Source organism: Malania oleifera, chromosome 7 (assembly GCF_029873635.1).
Source record: "Malania oleifera isolate guangnan ecotype guangnan chromosome 7, ASM2987363v1, whole genome shotgun sequence".
Lineage (NCBI taxonomy): Eukaryota > Viridiplantae > Streptophyta > Magnoliopsida > Santalales > Ximeniaceae > Malania > Malania oleifera.
Window position 1 is genome coordinate 94,041,644 of NC_080423.1, and position 23,904 is coordinate 94,065,547.

Genomic DNA, 23,904 nt, shown 5'->3' on the forward strand with positions numbered 1-23,904 from the left:
TGTGTATTTTTTTTTTTTTTTTTAGAATGTGATTGTCAACAATGAGTTGGTTTGCTAGGTTGGCCGAAAGTTAGTTAGGCCCATTTTCAAACCTAGTTTGTATGTGGATTTAACTGGCCTGCTGAAAAATAGCTACTTCAACATGGACAATCCTATTAGTCAATTATCTTATCCTTTTAAAACGTTCACTAATATTTCGTTTGAATCAAGAATTATATTTTTAAAAAATAAGAAGAAAACATATATTTCATTTCTTTTTTCTCCATATAAAAATTATTAGAAATAATAAATTATTCTAACATAATTAAAAATAAAAAAAATCAAATATTAATCATATGAAAAATCAAAATTTCTGCCCCACTTCCTTGTTATCAAGCATGAAAAAAAATAGATTTTTTAACATGTTTATTTTTTAAAATGTTTTTTAAGTTACAAATGGACCTAAATAACAATTATTGAATTGGGCCTACTTTAAGCCTTAAGATATTGGGCTTTTGAATAAAAAGTTTAAAAAAAGGGGCCGGCCCAGATTCGCGACTCTTTGAAATGTCCGGCGCTACCGCTCTTTCCTCGCCCCATCTTCGCTCGTTTTACAAACGAAGTTACAGACCAAAGAACCCCTCTCTCTCTCTCTCTCTCTCTCTCTCTGCACTTTGTCTCTTTGCTTCTCTGTCTCCATCCCTTGCTTCATCTTTCAAAGCTGGGTTCTCTCCGAGGAGAATCCACGAGTAAAGGACTCAATGTCTTAGTGTTTTCTTCTTAGGTGAGTTCTGAGGCTTTGTTCTTAAGTTCATTTTTATCTTTTAGTTGCGTGTATATGATGTTCGCAGGGAAAAACAAGGATGGGTTTTGAATTTTATTATTCAGAGATCAAATGAGATTACTGTTTGGGTCTTGAATTGCCTAATCTTTGCGGAAATGTATCATTGAAAATTTGTTCATCAGAAAATTAAGCCATTTTCTATTGTGTTTTTGGTTGATAACGACTATGCATGTCGAGGTTTCTAAAATAAAATTTCTTATAGAAGTTTGTATCTGTGGGTGGGTACATTTCTGAATGCATATTATACATGTCACTGTAGCTAAATCTTTGATTTGGACTTCAGTTTGCTTCAAACTGTTGGTATCGAATTTGTAAGCTTCTCCTTACCAAGAAACATTGCAAGCTCCTTGATACCGGGTTTAGGGTTTACGCCTTTAGGGTTTTGAATTTTCTTTTTGGGGAGGGGAAAGGGATTTAGGTTTCCCCTTTTGTTTTTTTAGCAAAACCTGAGCTTTTAGGCTTATCATTTTAATTAATGTTATGCTGCTGCCCCCTAGCTCCAACATTACTTCAAAATTTTCACTTTGATAAAAATACTAGGTAAGAGAAGTTAGTTGCTCAAATGGGGGCATTTGGATGGTGCATGGTAACTAAATTATTTATTTTTCTTGTTGGAAAGTAAATGCATCAACATACAAAAGGGAGAGTAGTGTATCCATATTTCAGTACACAATTACTGATCTATTCATAGTTCATTTTTGTCAGGAAAAATTTTCTGACCATTCTGATCTTAGTGTGCCTATTGCTTTTAAGTTTGAATATTATTTGTTAAAAGCAGTGGGTAATGTCAATTTTAACAACTTATGTTCAATATGTGGTGCAGCCTATGCAGTTTTAAATATAAAATAAATTTTGAATTTATTAATAATTTAAGGGCTGTCATTTTTCTGAGAGCAACTTCTGCAGTTTTGGCTGTATGTTTCAGTTATAGCATTTTTTTTCCATAAGATTTTATTTAAGTGACAATTGACAAGTGAAACCTAAGCAATACTAAAGTGTCAAACTGAGATTTTTTGAAGGTTTGAATGTAAAAGTGGTTCTGTTGAATATGAGATGAATTAGCTCTCTCTGTTATGACTTATGTTGAATATTGTTGAAGTATCAATATGGAAGAATTGTTGCGTCTTAATAAAAAGTAAACAAAAGAACACGCCTTTTAGTGCACCAAGTTGAATTTGATTCTTCTTCTCTTAACTGGTGTGCTGCTTATAAGAGAAATGGAAAGTAGGTGCACAAATAGGATGGGTGCATTGTGGTTACTCAACATGTTGGAGAGGCAAACAAAAGATCCACAAGTTACCTAGTTAAAAGGTTAAGGTTTGTGGATCTGCAGATCAATGGGAAGAGCATCATGCTATTGTTGATACCGAGGCTATCCATAACTTTTTCTTGTAGGCAAAAGCATAGAGAGTCAACTTAAACTTAGAGAAGGACTTGGGATGCATGAAAGTGGTTAACTCTGTAGCTCAGCCTACTTTATGAGTAGCCAAGCAAGTGATTGTAAAGTTTGGATAGTGGGTGGGACATGTGAATTTTACTGCTGTGCCATTGGATGATTCCAAGTGATTCTTGAAATGGAAATTTTGAAGGAGTCTAAGATGGTATTGATGCTGTTTGCCAATTCCCTTTGATTGATGAGAGACCACCCTTGCATGATGCAAGCTGTTGTGGAAAAAGTAGATGATGAGAAGTTCCTATTTGCCATGCAACTCAGGAAGGAATCGAGGAGGGGGGGGGGGGGAACATACATCTTGTCACGGTATTGGTAGATGAAAATGTAGGCCAAGAGTGGGAGCCTTCCGCTAGCAAGAAAGCCTTCGCTAGAGCCTTCGAATAGGCGAGAGGCTTCGAGATAGTGAGTCGTTATTGCTAGTCTTCATGAGTCATCAGGCTGCTTTAAACTAGAAGTCATCATCATCATCATCATCATCATCTTCTTCTTCTTCATTATTTTGCGGCTACTTGCCTGCTTCCTCATCATCTTCTTCTTCTTCTTCTTCTTCCTCGTGTTCTTCAGGGCTCAGTATTTTGCTGCCACTGCCTGCTGGTGGCTGGCAAGCTGCCCTGCTCTTCGCAAGTTATAGATAACTTGCATTAAGCCATTAAGTTAATATTATGTATTATGTAATTGATTATGTAGTTTAATGCAAGTCTATAATTAATATATAAATATATACCATTTTTCACTAAATTTAGCTGCTGTTTGGAAATATAGTATACAAACTATACATTTTTATGAATTTAATTTATTTATCAATTGAAGTTTATTTCTAAAATATAGTATACATTGCTTTTGCATTTAGGATAATAGGGCTTAAATCTTTCTATTGATGTGTTCATATATCAATTACTCATCAAATAGCCATTGTACACAATTTTAATAATTGTGCACCTCGCCTTTGTGAGGCGCGTGCCTTTGCCTTGTGCCTCATGCTTCAGCTCCAAGTACCCTTTGCGTCTTGGTGCGCCTTGCGCCCTTGACTTCTATGATGAATTCTTGGTGATGCCTTGGGTTGAGAATGCGCTAGCGACATTTTGCACCTTGATGAACTTGGTATTTCATAAGCACCTTGACAAGTTTGTTGTGGTATAGCTGGAGGATATTTTTTTATTCAACTTTACTACGAAGGAACATCAAGAGCATCTATGGAAGGTGTTTGACAAGCTGAAGGAGACCAATATTTTTGTGAAGAGGGAGAAGTGCTCTTTCACTCATTGGAACATAAAATCCCTGGTTATGTAATTGAACATGGTCATATTTAGATGGATATGGTGAAGGTGAGAGTTATTCAGGATTGGAAAATCTCAAAGATAGTGAAGGAACTACGTTCCTTTCTTGAACTTGCCAGCTATTACAAAAAGTTCGTGGAGGGGTGCTTGAGGAGAATTTCCCCATTAACAAAACTATGAAAGAAGGGTCATGGGTGGAACTAGATAGAGAAGTGTTGGGGAGCTTTTGACAACATGAAGGATGTTATAATGAGAGATTTGGTACTTGCTCTTCTTGACATCATGAAACTCTTCAAAGTATTGACAGATGCATTAGACTATGCCCTTAGAAGAGTCTTGTTACAAGATGGGAATCTTGTTGTATACAAGAGCTGTAAGCTTAATGAAGTAAAGCAAAACTACATAGCGCAAGAGAAGGTGATGCTAATAGTGATACATTGCCTTTGCATGTGGCTGCATTTGAATTTTGTGGTCAAAATAGATAACTCGATTATTAATCACTTCTTTACACAAGTGAAGTAATCACCCAAGTAGGCCTTTTGACAAAAATTCTTGGCAGAGTTTGAATTCTTATCTAAGCACAAGGAGGAGCAGATGAACAAAGTTGCATATGTATTGAGTAGTAAAGCCAAGATTGCGTCCTTACAAATGGTAACACACTTGATAGTAAGGCTACCACAATAATGTGGAAACGCATTAAGGAGAATCTTGTCAAAGATTCAGTTGTCTAAAACCTTATAAAGTTGGTAGAAAAGTGCAAAGCGCCAATTTTGGCTAGAAGAGGGATTGTTGATGATACATGGTAACTGACTCTTTGTGCCTTGAGATCGAGATATGGGGAAGACATTGCTGAGAGAGTGTCATGACATCATGTGGGTTGGTCATCTAGGATGGCGTCGCTGTATGACATTATTGAAGTAGAGGTATTATTGGCTGCGCATGTGTGATGATGAGTTTAATAAGACAAGGTGGAGCGAAAGAGGATTGCAGAACTACTCGAGCCCCTACCAGTACTAACTAGACCATGAGAGAGTGTCTCATTAGACTTCATCCCTAGCTTGCCCAGAATGAGAGATGTAGGGTCTATACTTGTGGTTATAGACAAATTTTTGAAGTACGACACCTTCACCGTCACCTAAATACTGTTTAGTAGAGGAGACAACACAATCTTTTTTAAAACATATTGTGAAATATTAAGGTGTTCCCCAAGATATTATTAGTGATCAAGGCTCAAGATCCATTGGAAAATTTTGGATAAAACCTTTCAAAATCCTTGGTTCACAGTTTGACATTTCTTCGAGTTACCACTCGTAGACAGATGGACAGACTGAGAAATAGGCTAGTAGAAAGAGTACTTGGGTCATTTTGTTAAAGCCAATTAGAAGAATTGAGTGCTACTATTTGATGTGGCTCAGTTTTGTCTCAATGCCCAAAAGATCTTTTTAAGCTTATTATAGGCTAACAATTGCTATTACCTCACATTGTGGACGAGCCATACAAATGAAAGAATACTTGAGCATACATTTTCACCTAAGAATGGAGACAAAATATAGAGATCACCTGAGCCTACTTGGAGAAAGCTTCTAAGCAGATAAAGATGTGGGTAGATTAGGGCATAAGACCATTGTTCTTCAACGTGGGTGACTTGGTGCTTGTTAAGCTCAATATTAAATTGATCAGGCCACTACGAGGTCGAGATAGGAGACTACTTCGCAAATATGAAGGACTAGTCCCCATCTTGGCTAAATTGAGAAGGCCTTTTACAAGGTTTGATCCTTCAGCTTGGATGAAAGTGCATCATGTGTTTCACATCAGCTACCTCAAGCCATTCAATGCCGACATTGAAGATCCATGTAGAAGTTAATCAACTAGAGCACCAATGACAATGCAATCTAATAGAAGAGAAATTGTAGTCATCCTTGCAGGCAGAGAGTTCACATCATCAAGAAGGAAGTGGCACGAGTTTTTAGTGAAGTGGAAAGGCCTTAGAGACAAAGAAATTAGCTATATTTTAGTGGAAGACATGCAATTGTTCGTGGATAAAGTTGAAGAGTACCTAACATCAAAGTCTATGAGCATGTCAACTGCGTAAGAGGGGGAGTGTCACGAGCCAAGCTTGTTTAGGGCATTATACTTGCTTGTGATTGCTTGTCTTGCGTGCATGGGATGGGTTATCATAATGTAAATACTAGCGTAGGTTTTATTGCCTTAAGAGTATTTCTGTTGTAGTGTAAAAATGAGAGTATGACTCAGACAGTTTGATTTTTCCTAGTGTCAGAGCTAAAATAGTGTATAAAGCTCTTTTGAGGAGGGTGAGTGTTCATCAATCTTGTAAAACTCACTAGTCATTGTAAACATGTTTAACCTACTTGTCTCCCTCGCTAGAAAAACATAGCTTAATGAGGTGTTGCTTAATGAATTACGTTGTTTTGATGTTTACCACTTGCTTGTCATTTACTTTCATGAGTTGTTTACTTCTTCCACTTATATTTCATTCAAATCCTATGAATGTGTTCTGTTGGTAAACTGCAGTAATCTTTGACTGATTAGTTAAGCAAGAGTTCTTTAGCTAGTGTTGCATGACCCTTCATAAGGTGTGAAATACTTGGCTCGTGACACCTTTTCAAATTCCTCAACTTCTTAGACATATTTCTTCATACCGCCACCACTATTGGACCAAGCACCGCTTGATCTACCACCAACCAAAATTTCATTGCTTGGGGTGTTATTTGTGGGTCTTATACTTTAAGAAAAGAATGAAGAAGGAAAAACATGAAGGAGGTAGCACAGCAGATTCATCGACGAGGAGCTATATTCGTTGACGAGGAGACAGCAAAGGCTGTTGACGAGTAATTACCGAGAGTAGGTGATTTCAGATTTCTGGATTCGTTGACGAAAGTCCTGTGTTCGTCGACGAAGTGTCTTCTTGGTCTCGTTGACGAAGCCCTACGTTCGTCGATGAGAGATGCCTGGGCTGCGAGCAGTTTTTCAGAATTTTTGAATTTTGAATGTTGGGTGGTTGGGCAAACGGGGGGAAACCTCTGAGAAACTTTTATATATGTTATTTTGGGCATATATGAGTAGAGAGTTGATCATTTTGAGAAGTGTATGGTGTACATCTTGATTTCTTAGTGAAAAATTTGTGTGCTATTGCTTCCGTGGATGTAGGCTTTGCCGAATCACGTTAAATCTTTGTGTTGTCATTCTGATTGTGTATTTTTATTCACTTGTTGTTTTTATTTCTATTGTGCATCTTTATTATCCGATCCGATCATTATCACAACAAATTGGTATCAGAGCGAAGTTGTTATGGCATCGGGATCGTCTTCTGCAAGGTTTGACATCGTTAAATTTGATGGAACCAGAAACTTTGGTTTATGGCAGAGGAGAGTAAAGGACATTCTTGTGCAACAAGGAATGGCTAAGGCTTTGCTTGATACTCAATCGGAAGAAATGGATGAGACAACATGGGTAGATTTGAAAGCAAAGGCAGTGTCTACAATACGCTTGAGTTTGGCCGACCAAGTTCTCTATCGGGTGACGGAGGAGGATTCTTCAGCGGCTATCTGGCGAAAGTTTGAAAGTCGGTACATGTTTAAATCCCTCAATAATGAACTTTTTTTTAAGCAGCGTTTATATTGGCTTAAGATGGTAAAAGGATCTAGTCTAGATCAACACATCAATGCATTTAATCAAATCATAAGTGATCTTATGAGAGTTGATGTGAAGTTTGATGAGGATGATAAGGCTTTGATGTTGTTAAATTCCTTGCCCTCAACTCATACCTATGAAAATCTTGTGACCACTCTTATTGGGGAAAAGAAACTCTTGATTTAGAAGAGGTAACAAGTGCCTTGTTGAATTTTCATCAAAGATTGAAGATTTGTGATGAAGGACTTGTGATAAAAGGTAGTAATGAGCGAAGCAAAGGAAAGTTTAAGAATGGGTCTAATTAGAAATCCCGAAATCAATCCAAGAAGAAGAAGAAAATTCAGTGTTATAAATGTGGTAAAAGGGGTACGTGAAACCAGAGTGTCCAGATTGGAAGGAGGGAAATGCTAATAAGCATGAAGGGATTTCAAAATCTGTGAATATTGTTCAAAAAGAGGATTTAATAGATGGTGATGTTCTATCAGTTTCATCGGAGTCGGATATTCTAATGAACTCTTGGATACTTGACTCGGCATGTTCTTATCACATGACTCCAAACAAGGAGTGGTTCAGCACTTACAGGTTAGTAAACTCTGGATCAGTTCTTATACGTAATGATGCTTCTTGTAAGATCGTTGGCATAGCAAATGTAAAGATAAAAATTTTTGATGGTGCTGTAAGAACATTGTGTAATGTAAGACATATACCTGAGTTGAGAAAGAGTCTGATATCACCTGGCACTTTGGATTGTAATGGCTTCAATTACAAGTCCAAATGTGGAGTCTTAACGGTGTTGAAAGGTAATCTGACTGTAATGAAAGGGCAGAAACTGGATGGAAATATCTACGCGTTGCAGGGAACTACTGTTGTAGGTGGAGTTGTAGCTGTGAATGCTGATGTAAAGATAAAAATGTTTGATGGTGCTGTAAGAACATTGTGTAATGTAAGACATATACCTGAGTTGAGAAAGAGTCTGATATCACTTGACACTTTGGATTGTAATGACTTCAATTACAAATCCAAAGGTGGAGTCTTAATGGTGTTGAAAGGTAATCTGACTGTAATGAAAGGGCAGAAATTGGATGGAAATATCTACGCATTGCACGGAACTACTGTTGTAGGTGGAGTTGCAGCTGTGGATGCTGAATCAGATGAGACTATCTTGTGGCATATGCATCTTAGACATATAGGAGAACATGGCATGAAAGAATTACATAAAAGAAATTTGTTGAAAGGTTTGAAATCATGTCAGTTGAAATTTTGTAGATTTTGTGTTCTTAGAAAACAGAATAGAGCAAAATTCAGTTCAGTTACTCATAAGACGAAAGGAATTCTTGACTATGTACATTCAGATGTTTGAGGCCCAGTTAGAGTAGCATCAAAGGGTGGACATGTGTATTACGTGAGTTTCATTGATGATTACTCACGGAAGGTTTGGGTTTACTTCATGCGTCACAAATCTAGTACGTTTGCCAAGTTTAAGATTTGGAAGGCTGAAGTGGAAAACCTGATAAGGAGAAGAATCAAATACTTAAGATTGGATAATGGGACAGAGTACGTTGATTCTCGACTTTTGGAATTTTGTGCGGAGCAGGGCATCAAGACACATTTTACAATTCACCCGACACCTCAGCAAAATGGTGTGATAGAATGGATGAACCAGACTCTTGCTGATAGGGCTCGGTGTCTCAGATTGAATGCAAGACTACCAAAGAATTTTTGGGCCGAGGTAGTTAGTATAACTTATTTTTTGGTAAATCGATCACCAAAGGCATCACTAGCGGGTAAAGAGGCGGAAGAGGTTTGGATGGGATATGCAGTAGACTACTCTGGATTGAAGGTATTCGGGTGTTCAGCCTATGTCCATGTGTCTAGTGAGGAGAGGTTTAAGCTTGATCCGAAGTCTCGTCGTTGCATCTTCTTGGGGTATCCAGAGGGTGTGAAGGGGTATAAGCTGTGGGATCTGGCGGCAAACAAGGTGGTGATTAGTAGAGATGTAGTCTTTGATGAGAATGCTATGGTGAAGTGTACTCAAAAGTTTGATGATCAAAAATAGAAGCTAGAAAGTTGGGGCAGTGATGAACATGTTGTGCAGGTGGAGTTGGAAGCTCAGGAAAACGAAAATGATCATGGTCCCATGGTTGCAGGGAGCTCTAGCTCGGAAAACCAGCAAGTCGACGATATTCCTATACGAAGATCCAGACGTACTATCAAGCCTTCATCAAGGTATGATTTTGATGAATTAGTATCTTATGCTTTTCTTACTTTTTGTAAAGATCCAACTACCTTTCATGAGGTAGTGCACGGCCAGGATAAAAATAGGTGGATGAGAGCAATGATTGAGGAGATGAAATCTTTGCATAAGAACCAAACTTGGGACTTGGTGGAGTTTCCAGATGAAAAGAGACCGATAGGGTGCAAATGAGTGTATAGGAAGAAGGGAACAATTTCAAAAAAGGAAGGAGAAAAATTCAAGGCACGATTGGTGGCAAAAGGATACTCATAGAAAAAAGGAAATAGATTATGATGAGATCTTTTCTCCAGTGGTACGACATACTTCTATTAGAATTGTGTTGGGGTTGGTAGCTTATTACGATCTTCATTTGAAACAAATGGATGTGAAGACGGTGTTTCTTCACGGTGATTTGGAGGAACAAATCTACATGGTACAGTCGGAGGGATTAATTGAATTAGGAAAAGAAAATTTTTTTTGCAGGTCTCTTTATGGGCTGAAACAATCTCCAAGGCAATGGTATAGACGTTTTGATTCCTACATGATCAAGATTGGCTATAAACGGTGTGAGTATGATTGCTGCGTTTATGTGAATAAACTTGAGGATGGCTGTCTTATTTTCTTGTTATTGTACGTCAATGACATGTTGATACCTGCAAAGGATTTAATTGAGGTGATTCAGTTAAAGTATCTGTTGCATAAGGAATTTGACATGAAGGATCTTGGTTCAGTCAAGAAAATACTTGGAATGGAGATTCGCTGTGACAGGACTGTAGGGAGATTATGGTTATCTTAGGACAGTTATGTGCAGAAGGTGTTGGAAAAGTTTAGCATGATTGATGCAAGACCAGTGAGTACACCTTTAGCGAATCACTTTAAGTTGTCTACTGCAGATTGCCCAAGTTCGAATGAGGAAATTCGGGACATGTCAAAGGTCCCCTATGCTAGTGCTGTGGGGAGTTTAATGTATGTCATGGTATGTACAAGGCTAGATTTAGCGCATGCAGTAAGCGTGGTGAGCAAGTTTCTCTCTAATCCAGGAAGGCAGCATTGGGAAACCGTTAAATAGATATTTAGATACTTGCGGGGTACATCGGGATATGGCATCATGTTCGGCAAGCAACATAGTTGTCCTACAGTTATGGGGTTTGTTGATGCAGATTATGCTGGAGATATGGATGATAGAAGATCTACAACGGGATATGTGTTTACTTTTGTAGGAGGACCGGTATGTTGGAGATCCATGGTACAGTCTCTGGTTGCATTATCCACGACTAAGGCGGAATATATGGCAGTTACCCAAACTGCAAAGGAAGCCTTATGGCTTACTGGTTTAGTTAGAGAGCTGAGAATACGAAAAAATGGAGTGGTGCTACATTGTGATAGTCAGAGTGCTATTTACTTGGCGAAGAATCAAGTATATCATGCTAGAACCAAGTATATTGATGTGAGATTTCACATGGTTCGGGAATTGATTTCTTCGGGTGAACTTGTGTTAAAGAAAGTTCATACATCTGATAATGCAGCAGATATTCTAACCAAATCAGTTACTTCAGAGAAGTTCAAGCATTACTTGGACTTGCTTCATGTCTCCAAGTGATTGAAGGGAGACAAGCCCAAATCTAACGTTTTCAAGTTCAAGGTGGAACTTATCATATTTTTAGGACTCTCCTAGGAGGCATATAATTGCTAAGGTGGAGATTGTTATTTGTGGCTCTTATACGTTAAGAAAAGAATGAAAAAGGAAAAACATGAAGGAGGCAGCACAGCAGACTCGTCGACGAGGAGCTATATTCGTCGACAAGGAGACAGCAAAGACTTGTTGGCGAAGGCTCAAAATTTCATCGATGAGTAATTACCGAGAGCAGGTGATTTCAGATTTTTGGATTCGTCGACGAAAGCCCTGTCTTCGTCGACGAAGTGTCTTCTTGGTCTCGTTGATGAAGCTCTGTGTTCGTCGACGAGAGACGCCTGGGTTGCGATCAGTTTTTTAGAATTTTGAATGTTGGGTGGTTGGGCAAACCGGGGGAAACCTTCGGGAAACTTTTATATATGTGATTCTGGGCATATATGAGTAGAGAGTTGATCATTTTGAGAAGTGTATTGTGTACATCTTGATTTCTTAGTGAAAAATTTGTGTGCCGTTGCTTCCATGGATGTAGGCTTTGTCGAACCACGTTAAATCTTTGTGTTGATTGTGTATTTTTATTCACTTGTTGTTTTTATTTCTGCTGTGCATCTTCATTATTTGATCCGATCATTATCACAACATGTGGCCACTTAGGGGAAGCTGCCATTCTCTTTTGTATTCTCTAGACTTCTAGTTTCATGAGCAGTTGCTCCAACTGCAAGATTTTGGGATTTTTCCCATGATATTTTTTATCTGCAACTTGATATTTTAATTGTAGACATAAATATTTTGCGAAGAAGTGCAATAATTTGATATGAAAGGCTAGAAATTGAGATATTAGTATACCATCAACACTTTGGAGCGTGGAATTGTCACTATCAGTAAGAAAAATTAGTTTGCATTGCTGCATTTATGAGTTTTCTGTGTGCATTTGTTTAATTTTGCATGTTCTCGAGACTACATGAGAATTGAAGATGGTTTTTAAGAAATTGGGAGTCAGGCTTCTGGGTAAATTGTGTTAAGGGCTTTTAGTGTTCTATAGTATATAGATAAATAAATCAAGTAACATGGTGACAACTTGTTAGAAAAGGGAATGACTTTTGCCATACTTTGTGCATAATATCAAGCCATTCCTTACCTTTTGTACGTTCAGAGAAAATGTTTGCAAATTCATCATTGATGGAATATGTCCTATAAATATAGTTTCTAGAAATGGAGGCACTCGTATGCAGCTTCACTTAGAACCCCACCCATTATTATATATCTTGGATTGATAATGTTACTTTACATATTTGTGAAAGATGTTTGGTTCTTATCCAAATAAGTGACTATTTATATAATGTTAGTGTGATATCATACCCATGAATATTGGCCATGTACTCCTCGGTTGGATGATTTGGGTGTTGTTCAAGGACATAAGAACACATCTTTCACTATAATGATATGAAGATCATTTTGAAGCCCACTTTACCGACCAACCAAGATGCATAATTTGATATATTGATAATGTCAAAGTTACTCATCTTGAAGACACTACAAGCAACAAAATGTAGGTGTTTGAAGACAATCCAAGTCTTTTAAACATTCCTATTGTTGAGTTTGTCATGCCCGATGTGTTCCTTGATGCCAAACTCAATTCAAGTCTATGGTGCTGCTATCGGAATGTTGTTTCTTGCATTGCTCAAGCAACGAATTTTGAAAAGTCAAAGTTTGTTTCTTACTTCCGATCCTCCAACATTTCAAAATTTGAGGCTAAATTTATACTAGCTAGGGGAGATTTGATCATGGACAAGAAGTAGGACCATGGGTAGACCTTTGTTGGAAACTAATTCAGAAGAATTTGATAAACAATTCTTGGGTTTAGTTAATAGTTTATTGTGTGGTTAGTTTAATTATAATAGAATTATTTATATTTGGGGGTTTGTATGTAATATTTAAGGGTGGGCCTTGGATCAACAATAAGGTTACTTCCATTTGGTCATGGGTTTGAATCCAAGGAAACAACCTTTGTGCATAAAAGAAGGGGTAAGACTGCGTACACTGTGAGGACCCTCTCCCTACCCTTGCAAAGTAAGGATCCTTGTGGCTTGGGGACACCTTTTTTAGTATGTAAGATTTGTATTTTAATGGTTCTTTTTTAATTTCATGCATCTTGAGGGGTATATGTGTAATATCTTGTAATAGACTTTCTTATAAATAGGGTGTGAACAGTGAAAGCCATGCAAGAGTTATATTATTGATGAATTTGAATTGAAGTGAATGTGTGTTCCCGCCCCCCTTGTATCTCCTTCTCTTCTTCTTTCTTTTTCTTCTTCTTCCTCTTTGCTCTCCTCCCCTCTATCTCACCTAAATTATTTGTTGGTTGTAATTCCATGATGTTGTCTGCATCAATTATGCTTCTAGATATGTTTGGATACTTACGAGAACTTTAATTATGTATTGATGCATGGACCTTTGTAGAGTGTAGTAGTAATATTGGAATAGGTAAATTCTGTAATTATATGCATGAATATAACATTCTCAAGAAGTGCTTATTGCTTTGAATTTTAATTATAATTGAATTATTTGTTGCTATGTTTATAAATATAATTACTCCATATTTGTGTTTTTTAAACATGATTCAGGACGTTTAAATGTTCTGTTTATCATGCCATTGCTGTGGACAAAGAACCACTGCCTTAATATACAAGAGGTAATATATATATATATATTTGAAATGATGGTGTCTGAGGCCCTTTGGACACTCGACTAATCCATCAGGATTAGGGCCCGCCCCTCTACCCTTCACCACCATTATCTCAAAGAGAAAGGTGTAGCCCCCAAGAGGTAATATTACTTGATTGATTCTTTCATTAATGAATTGTCATTGTTTTATCTCTTGAACTGTACCTATTCTTTAAATTTTCTCAACTACTGCAGTTATTTTTTGATCAGTGGTTAACAAAATAAATTAATTTCACTTTTAGAGAAAAACAACTTTGCTTCTCTATGGACCTGTTTTTGAGATTAAGAAAAAAAATTCATTAAAGAAAACAAAACAATAGTACAATAATGTGGGAAACAAGATATCCTCCCAGAATCAAAAAGCAATTATAGTAATGTTTGTTGCCTCCACTCCTTTTGGAGATGGGAGAATGAAATTCCCTCCAAAAACCAAAAGAATGTGCCCAAAAAGAAGCGAGAAAGACAACTATGTCCTACAACAAATGGAAAGAAGTTGTTTAAGCCTCGAAAATTCTCACATTTAGCTTGGGCCATGGAATCCAAATATGGCACACACTGCACATATCCATGAAGCTGTCCCCATTTTACTTCTTCTAGAACCCCAGAATCAAACCAACAAGAAAGCATGCGCATTTTGAGAGACCACCCACACTTCCTCAAAAGCACCTTGCAATTTAGAACGAAATTCACATTAGTCTCATTTGACTGTTGGCACATCATGCGAACATCTAGGTTGATGGCCTTGTATTGTCTTCTTACTTGCAACGAGTCATTTGTATTAATTTTTTTAAGAGTCAAAAGTTCAAATGAAAACCTTGATCTTAAAAGAAACCTTAGCCTTCCAAATGGCATGATATAGAGGGAAAAACTAGGGCCGAAGGTTTTAATAAATGAAAAAAAAAATAGTTGGAAGAAAGAGAACCTGTGGAATCCCTTTAATTTTTCATGATGGATGTGTCCAATTTAGTTACATTGTGAGTTATGTGAAGAGTATTTTGTTACACAGCTACTTCATTGCCTGATGGAAGGAGGTTATTGTTGGGTTATTTTGAGAATCAAGTGTGTGACAACAATTGGAGGGGAGACGAATGCAATTCTATGGAATACAAGCTTACATCTAGGGGCCAAAGAGTCCCCTTTTTCCTTTGGTTATGGATGAGCTTGCAGGACATATTCAAGTTGTCCTATGGTGCATTCAATATTTTGAATGATGTAGACGTATATTGTTAGTTGATACAATTAAAAATAGGAGTCAATTCTAAGTAAAACTTTGATTGAAACTTTAAAAATTGAAGGATTTAAGATATATAGTAATATGATAAATATATAAAATGTAAATATAGTAATATATATATATATATATGTATATATATAGTAACATTTAGATATTTAGGTTGAAATAGATAGAGTATAGATTTATAATAATAGGTGAAGAAATGGAGGAGCTGATATTAGTGGTCAAAACAACAACAACAACAGCAACAAACCAAGCCTCAAGTCCATCTAGGTGGGATCGGCTATATGAACCCTTTTCCACCAATTTACATGGTCATAGACACTTTTCTTCAATAAATTTATGGCAATTAAATCATTACTATCTCATTTTAAGTTATTTTTAGTCTATCCTACCCTTTCTATTGCTCGTTCACAGTAACTAGCTCATTCCTCCTTACTACTGCACTACTTGGCCTACGTTTCAATATAGGTGCCCAAACGATATGAGTCGTTCCTTGCTTAACTTATTTTCTATAGGAGTTACGCCTAATTTACCACGAATAAGTTTGTTTTTTAATTCATTTTTTAATGTTATACCAATCATCCATCTTATTATTCTAATCTTGAGAACTTTACTTTATATATATATATATATATTGTTTCTTAATTGCACAATATTTTGATCCATATAACATTGCTAGTTTTACAACCATCTCATAGAACTTTTTTTTTTAAAAAAATTATAAATTTTGAGGGTATCATACAATATAATAGCACACTCGAAACATTTCTTCATTTTACCCAATCTGCTTTAACTCTATGCATTACATCTTCTTCAGTTTCAATTTTAGCTTGTATAATAGATCCAAGGTATTGAAATCTACTAGTGTTATTGATTTCTTGATCATCAAGTTTAACCTTTCTCCAATATTTCTTTTACTATAAGAAATTATATTTTATTTATTCTATCTTATTTCTACTTATCCTAAAATCTCTGGATTTTAATACTTCTCTCTATAATTTTAATGTAAATTCTACTCCACCCTTAATTTCATCAATCAAGATCTTGATCATCAAGTTTAACCTTTTCTCTAATATTTCTTTTACTATGAGAAATTATATTTTATTTATTCTATCTTATTTCTACTTATCCTAAAATCTCTGGATTTTAATACTTCTCTCTATAATTTTAATGTAAATTCTACTCCACCCCTAATTTCATCAATCACGACAACTTTACCCTGCTGATTTCCTTATGCTAGACAAGTCATCTATCAGGCCATCGCAGCAGGCAGGCTTGGTCCTTTTGGGCCGACCATTTTTAGCTATTGCTTATGCTTGCATTTAGTGTAAAACAAGCGTCATGGACATCTCCTTTGGTAATATGCAACTCCGACTTAACGTGTTCCATACTCGGCGGCACGAACCTGACAATCTTCTTTACAATGAGGTCAATATGATCAATGAAGGTATTGTACAAGATGCATCCTCGACTTTATTAAGTGAACGCCTTGAGACGGAGCATCCAAGTGATCAACCTTCCATAATAAGTTCAGAGGATCCGTGCACCCAAATTCCTACTTCTAGCAAGTCGACATCTACAATGGGAGGGAGACCTTGGAAAGCACTGTTTGTGAACCTTCCCATGCTCTCTAGTGTACCAGCACGACCTTCTGTTGAGGCCCCTTCGGTGCTTGAATTAAAACCTTTGCCACCTTCACTCAAGTATGTTTTTTTGGGCCCTTTAGAAACCCTGTCTGTAATCATATCATCTAGCCTAGATACTCAGAGGAGTCAAGGCTCGTTCAAGTCCTACAGAAGCATATGAGAGCAATAGGATGGTCAGTAGCCAATCTTAGAGGAATTGACCCATTCGTTTGCATGCACCAGAGTCACCTTGAGCCAAATGCTAAACCCATCCGGGAGATGCAGCGGAGACTCAACCCCAATATGAAGGAAGTGGTTCTGAAAGAAGTAGTTAAACTCTTAGACGCGGGGATCATATTTCCTATATTTGATAGTGAATTTGTGAGCCCCACGCAAGTGGTCCCGAAGAAATCTGGAATCACTATTGTTATGAATGATTAGGGTGAAGGCATCCCCACTCATGTTACCAGTGGTTGGAGAGTGTGCATTGACTATAGGAAACTTAACAACCTCGCCCGAAAGGACCATTTCTCATTACCATTTATCGACCAAATCCTAGAGAGATTGGTAGGACAAAATTTTTATTGCTTCTTGGACGGGTACTCAGGGTACAATTAGGTTGCAATCCACCTAGATGATTAGGAAAAGACCACGTTCACTTGCCCGTTTGGAACCTTCGCATACCGGAGGATGCCTTTCGGGCTATGCAATGCCCCAGCAACATTTCAAAGGTGTATGTTGGTCATATTCTCTCATATGGTGGAAAAATTTCTTGAAGTGTTCATGGATGATTTCTCCGTGTTTGGGCCATCTTTTGATGCATGCCTGGACAATCTATCTAAGGTCCTCGCGAGATGTGTGGAAGCGAATCTAGAGCTGAGCTGAGAAAAGAGTCATTTGATGGTCTAAGAAGGCATAGCATTACGCCATATTGTCTCTGCTAGAAGAATTGAAGTAGATAGGGTAAAAGTAGAACTGATTTCGAAATTACCACCCCCTACTTCTATTAAACAAGTAAGGTCATTCTTGGGGTATCCTGGGTTCTATTGGCGATTCATCAAGGACTTCAGCAAAATCTCACGGCCATTGACCAATTTGTTATTGAAAGACGCACCCTTCAAATTTGATGAATCCTTTCTTGGTGCGTTTGAAGCTCCGAGGACATTGCTATCCTCCGTCCCGATAATGCAGCCACCTGATTGGGCTTTTCCTTTCGAAATTATGTGTGATGCATCAAATAATGCTATCCGGGCTGTGCTAGGACAACGAATAAGTAAGTTACCTCATGTAATTTATTATGCTAGTAAGACTTTATAGGAAGCACAGTTAAATTAAACTACTACTGAGAAAGAGCTCCTAGCTGTTGTTTTTGCTGTAGAAAAATTCTGCTCTTATCTATTGGGGTCCAAGGTCGTTGTATACTCAGATCATGTTGCTTTATGGTATCTCCTCAATAAGAAAGAGACCAAACCAAGCTAATAAGGTGGATTTTGCTCTTGCAAGAATTTGATTATGAAATTCGGGATAGGAAGGGCATAGAAAATTATGTTGCAGATCATTTATCCCGCATCTTAGCTAAGGGTTCCACTGACTTACCCCTAGTACAAGATTCCTTTCCTGACGAACATCTCTTTGTAGTTTCTTCCCAACCCCCATGGTTCACTACCATTGCCAATTACTTAGTCACGAGAGTGATTCCTCATGAATGGACGCAACAGGAAAGAAATAAATTTTTATCACAAGTGCGACAGTACATTTGAGAAGATCTAGACCTCTTCAGAATAGACCCTGATTCAATCATTAGGTGGTGTGTCCCTAAATGTGAGCAACATAGTATTTTGAAGTTCTGCCATACTTTCGAATGTGGTGGCTATTTTGGTGGAAAGAGAACTACAGCCAAAGTATTTCAGAGTGGATTTTTCTAGCCTACACTTTTCAGAGACGCTAACGATTTTTGTCAAGCATGTTCATGATGCCAGCAAACTAGAAGCATCTCCCGGCGTGATAGCCTTTGAGTCCCATTCTGGTGGTGGAGCTCTTTGATGTATAGGGGATTGACTTTATAGGCCCTTTCATCCCATCTTAGTGATATTTTGTACATCCTTGTAGTGGTGGATTATGTCTCCAAGTGGATCGAGGCAACTGCAACTAAAACCAATGATCACCACGTGGTTGTCCCTTTACTAAAAAAACTTTTTAATTGGTTTGGTTGTCCTTGAGCCATCATTAGTGACAGAGGTAAACTTTTTTATTCAATCATTATTTTGCAACACTCCTCCGGAAGTACTCCACCCATAAGGTCGCCACACCATACCACCTCTAGACTAGTGGCCAAGTGGAAGTGTTTAACAGAGAGATCAAAACCATTTTAGAAAAAACAGTGTGACCAGATAGAAATGACTAGTCATCTAGGTTAGACAACGCTCTTTGGGCATATAGGATAGCGTACAAGACTCCTATCGATATGTCCCTATATCGCTTGGTCTATGGTAAAGCTTGTCACCTGCCGGTTGAGTTAGAACATAGGGCACATTGGGCTATCAAGAAATTCAATTTTGATATGGATGCTATAGGAACTCATCATCGCCTTCAACTCAATGAGTTGGACGAATTCTGCAATGCTTCCTACGAAAGTGCCAGGACATACAAAGACCGGACGAAAGCTTTTCACGACCAACACATAGTTGTGAAATCCTTCGTTTTGCACCAAAAGGTATGACTTTCAATTCAAGATTGAAATTATTACCAAGCAAGCTACGCTCCCGCTGGTTGGGCCCTTATGTTGTGACCTAGGTGTTCCCTTATGGGGCAATTGAAATACAGGACCCTACGAATAATACACGTTTCAAGGTCAATGGTCAGCGTTTAAAACCATACATCGAGGGCATTACAAAGGGACTAGTCGAAAAGATACATTTATGTGACCCGGTTTTCCCACCTTGAGCTTCAATGCGTCTGGTTGAAGACTGTAAACTTGGCGCTTCTAGGAGACAACCCAATAGTTTTTCTTTTCTTTTAGGTTTTTAGACTATTTGTAGTAGATCAACTAGATGTCAAATTCGTTAGCATAAGTTTTAGAATAAGTTAGGGGTTCAACTACTGGGGCGACAAGCATAGGAATGGGTGCGACATGGTCGAGATAGTCAAACCCGTTTAAGACCCTATTTTGCACCTGATATTTTTCATTCCCGCTCTCGTGTCTCTTGGTCGAACCTCGTTGCGCAACCTCTAGCCCTAGTCACTCAACCCCAAACCTACTTTGGCACCTCCGCCTTCCATCCCATTGTTAGGTATCGCTGCAACACCCTTTTCCACCATTGAATCTCTTAACTCTGATTTAGGGTTTTGTTGCCCAACTCGTACCAACGCCATTTTTCCTCTTCCCAGCTCACTTGCGACAATGCAGCCTCGCTCTGGGAAGACAAAAATGAAACTCGGCCAACCCTCCCACCCTATTTCTCTCCAGATTCGCGCCAGAGGAGCACAAAGAGTGCACGATCAACCACTCCGCAGTCCCATCGGGTGACCCACTTGATACCTGCTAATTCACTGCCGACAACATTAGAACCGGTCATTTGGGATGCATAGTGGAAGCACTACACAAGATCATTACGACTATATCAACATACGACAGACTTGGTAGTTTTGCCGTCAACCCTCTCCATTTCGCCAACTCCGACTCGAAAGATGAGAGTAGCTAGGCCAACCTACTAGCTACTTCATGTACTGTGCTTTTATGACACATTTTTGGTTTTTTTTTTTTTTTTCATTTTTGTTAGCCCACCATGATTCTGTGGCCTTTTCCATACCTATAAAGACTGTTCGGCTTTGTAATACAATGTTTTCTCATTAATGGAAAACCCTTATGGTGCTTTTGGTTACTACGTGTCTTTTGTGCTACAGTGTATTTGCATGCATGCTATTCTGGTTATTATTTTTCATAGGTACACTGTTGGTTCTTACTGGCACCATACATTGTACTATCCCTTGCTCGGGTTCTATTTTCTATCCACACTTTAGTGAGGACACTGAAGTTCTAAGTTGGGGGTAGGGGTAATATACTACATGGCACATTTATGCACAGAGACACAATTTTCACCATTTTCAGACATTTAAAAATTGTCTCAATAAATAGTATGCGCTTTATAACATGATAACAACTAATTTATCCTTTTTACATATACCTATACAACTCAGATGTTACATGCCTAGGCCCATCTATTATATGATTTTATTATACTTACTAACAACGTAGTGAACCAATTATGCATGGTTTCACATTAAACGACCTAATGAACTGTCATGCCACTCCAGAAGGGTCAATTAGTGATTCAGTTGTGTTAATATGGTTATGTGAAATCTTGTATTCAATGGTACTTCATGAGGCTTGAAAACACACTTACACGTGATTTGTAACACTTAGGGTTCATTGAGAGCATTGAGAGAACAACCGTGGTGACTATGACACCTTGTGAGGTACTATTGAGCCATTCATTCATTGCTCGAGTTTTTGACATCAAACTCTGAGTTTATAAAACTCAACTATCTTTCTTTTACTAGGATTCCCTTTGTCAACTAGTCGTTGCTCTTGTGTTTGCTAGCCTAGAGGTGGCATCAAGTGGGGAGATATAAACCTAGGTCTTGTAGCCTACTTAAGACATTAAGGTCAAGCCACCCTTAGAGATCTTGTGAGGTACTGTTGAGCCATTCATTCATTGTTCGAGTTTTTGACATCAAACTCTGAGTTTATAAAACTCAACTATCTTTCTTTTACTAGGATTCCCTTTGTCAACTAGTCGTTGCTCTTGTGTTTGCTAGCTTAGAGGTGACGTCAAGTGGGGAGATATAAACCTAGATCTTGTAGCCTACTCAAGACATTAAGGTCAAGCCACCCTTAGAGACCGACTTTTTCCATGGACTTCTACTCGAGCAACATTCCCATTAGAGACCTGAGCGAAAGAAATAAAAGCAAAAATAAGCATCTAGGGTGGTAATGATTAAATGTGGCGAGTGAGTGAGAAGATGTTAGGGTGAAAGACCCGACACCTTTAAGGCTGGAGCCCTTTCTTATAAGACTAGTCCATTCCACACTTCTAACATTAGTTCTTCAAATATGTGGGATGTTTGATCATGACTTTCTCCCTCACATATGAGAGTGAACCCCTTTTCTTGAGTATTTTCCATTCTGAGGGTATACCAGTGAGGTTGAGTCAAGACAACTGTTTTGTAGGTGTCCAAAGGCATCCTGAGTGTGACAGATCATGCACCTTACACATGCCTTGTGATGGAACCTAACAATGCTTGAAACTACATGACAATATTAGCGCTGAATTGAAATTGCTAGTTGATTCCCTGAGAGTTGTATCTTTAATGTAATAGCTGTGCTATGTTGAGACTTGCATGAATGAATTGCTGCGGAGTGTGTATAATGGAATCATGAATGAACAGGCCTATTTGTAACTAGGGCATATTTTTGTATGTGAAATGGTAAGATTCTTGTTACATGCAAATATTTTCTAATATTCACTAAGCAGGTGTTTGCGGGAATCGCCTTGAAAACCCTCATGAGACTAGAACTTGTCTACTAGGATCAAACTAGGGGTTTAAAGTCTTGTTGCATATAATAAATATAATCATATTTCCCACGAAAGAGGATATAGGTAGGATTTGGTAGTTTTCTTAGATTTTGTTTTGCTTGAGGACTAGCAAAGTGTAAGTTGGGGGTTGTGATGAGTCCCTAAAATATATGATTTTAGACCCTCATCTACTTGTGCTTATCCTTATTTTATTATCTATTTACCTAGAGTTATCATTGTTCACAATTAAGCATGGTTTGTTTGTCTTTTTAGGAAAAACAGGTTAAAACCATGGAGTTAGACATTACAAGAAGCCAAGGAGGATTTGGAGGATTCAAAGCTCAAATTCAGACATTCAGTCAAGCTCTAGAGGCTTCAGATCATAAATGAACAAGAAGATGATACTCGACCATGTGGCGCGACCAGCGAACCACATAGGCGACTTAGTCTTCCACTGCAAACTCTAAGGTTCAGACTGAGATTAGAATGCTGCAAGATTCGACCAAGTACTCAACCAAGTGACCTGCTGGGGCAACCCATCGAGATACTGAGATAGAACTGAAATTCAGAAGTACCGAGAGTCTCGACAAAGTGTTTGACCAAGAGACCTTCAGGGGCGACTATGTCGAGCTACTAAGATTTCTTGAAGATTGAGATATTGCAAGTCTCGACCATCAACTCGACCATCAAGACCCTGAGGCACGACGAAATCGAAGACAATGAAGATTCGAATCCCTGACTTCCTGCGAGTCTCGACTAGGGTGCGCACAAAAATGACAGAGGAGCGACTTGGTTGACAACGACAATCTTTTGCGCAAGATTCGCTGCAAACCTTCATAATTTGTAAAACAAATCTTGTAAAACCTAGAACCTATAAGTATTCGCTACGAATACAAGCTTTGGGTTTCTCTTTGGCCTCTCTTAGGTGAGTGACAGACCTAGGAAGTCATTGAGAGCCAAAATAGAATAGGAGTAGAGTAGTTTTGGTTTGTGTATGGAGTGTCCGACGACATGTGATAACCGGCTGTGTTCATGCAACAACCATGTATATTAGGATCTCCTATTGTACTTCTGGCGTTTGTGACTGACGTTTGGAATGTTAAAGGGATGATTTTTTTACTTATGCTTTCATTTATTGCTTTCAATTTACTTTTGTCCATTTACTTGCTGTGTTTGATGAAAAGTTGCAGATAAGGATAAGCACTGCTATGTATTAGTCAGAGGGAAATAGTCAGCTACGGAACCGCGGAGGTGTTCGTTATCATTGAGACAAGGTATACTCCGGTATGGTTGGTGCACCTTTGCTACCCTATGCCCTCGATTGCCCCTCTCCTGCTTTGGCTCGCTCGGGTTAGCACTTCTATGGAAGTTTGGATGAGCGTAGTTAGAGGCATGACATCCAGCATTTGATTCGGATCATAGTCTTTCTTTGTAGGAGTAGAGTAACTTATAAATTTATTTGCTTTCTGGTAGTTTAGATTTACTTACTTTCGTTTACATGCTTTCCAGTAGTTGTTAGACAACCACTATTACAAAATAGCATCTTTCACTTCTTTTTCATAACAAGGCTTTAGTAAACTAAATTGGAAATAGTTTAATAACTACGCTTCAAGTCTCCGTGGATTGATACTTGACTTACCCACTTTCTATTGAACTTGGGATAGTTAGGTTTTAT

General features: G+C 38.1%; 1 long non-coding RNA gene across 1 annotated transcript; it reads left to right on the top strand.

Annotated features, from left to right (window-relative positions):
* The first annotated feature begins 572 nt into the window (after positions 1-572).
* On the top strand, positions 573-23,348 carry LOC131159387 (uncharacterized). Its single transcript, XR_009137795.1, has 3 exons — positions 573-763; positions 13,692-13,893; positions 22,503-23,348. It is a non-coding gene; the product is annotated as an uncharacterized LOC131159387 (long non-coding RNA).
* Positions 23,349-23,904: the final 556 nt, after the last annotated feature.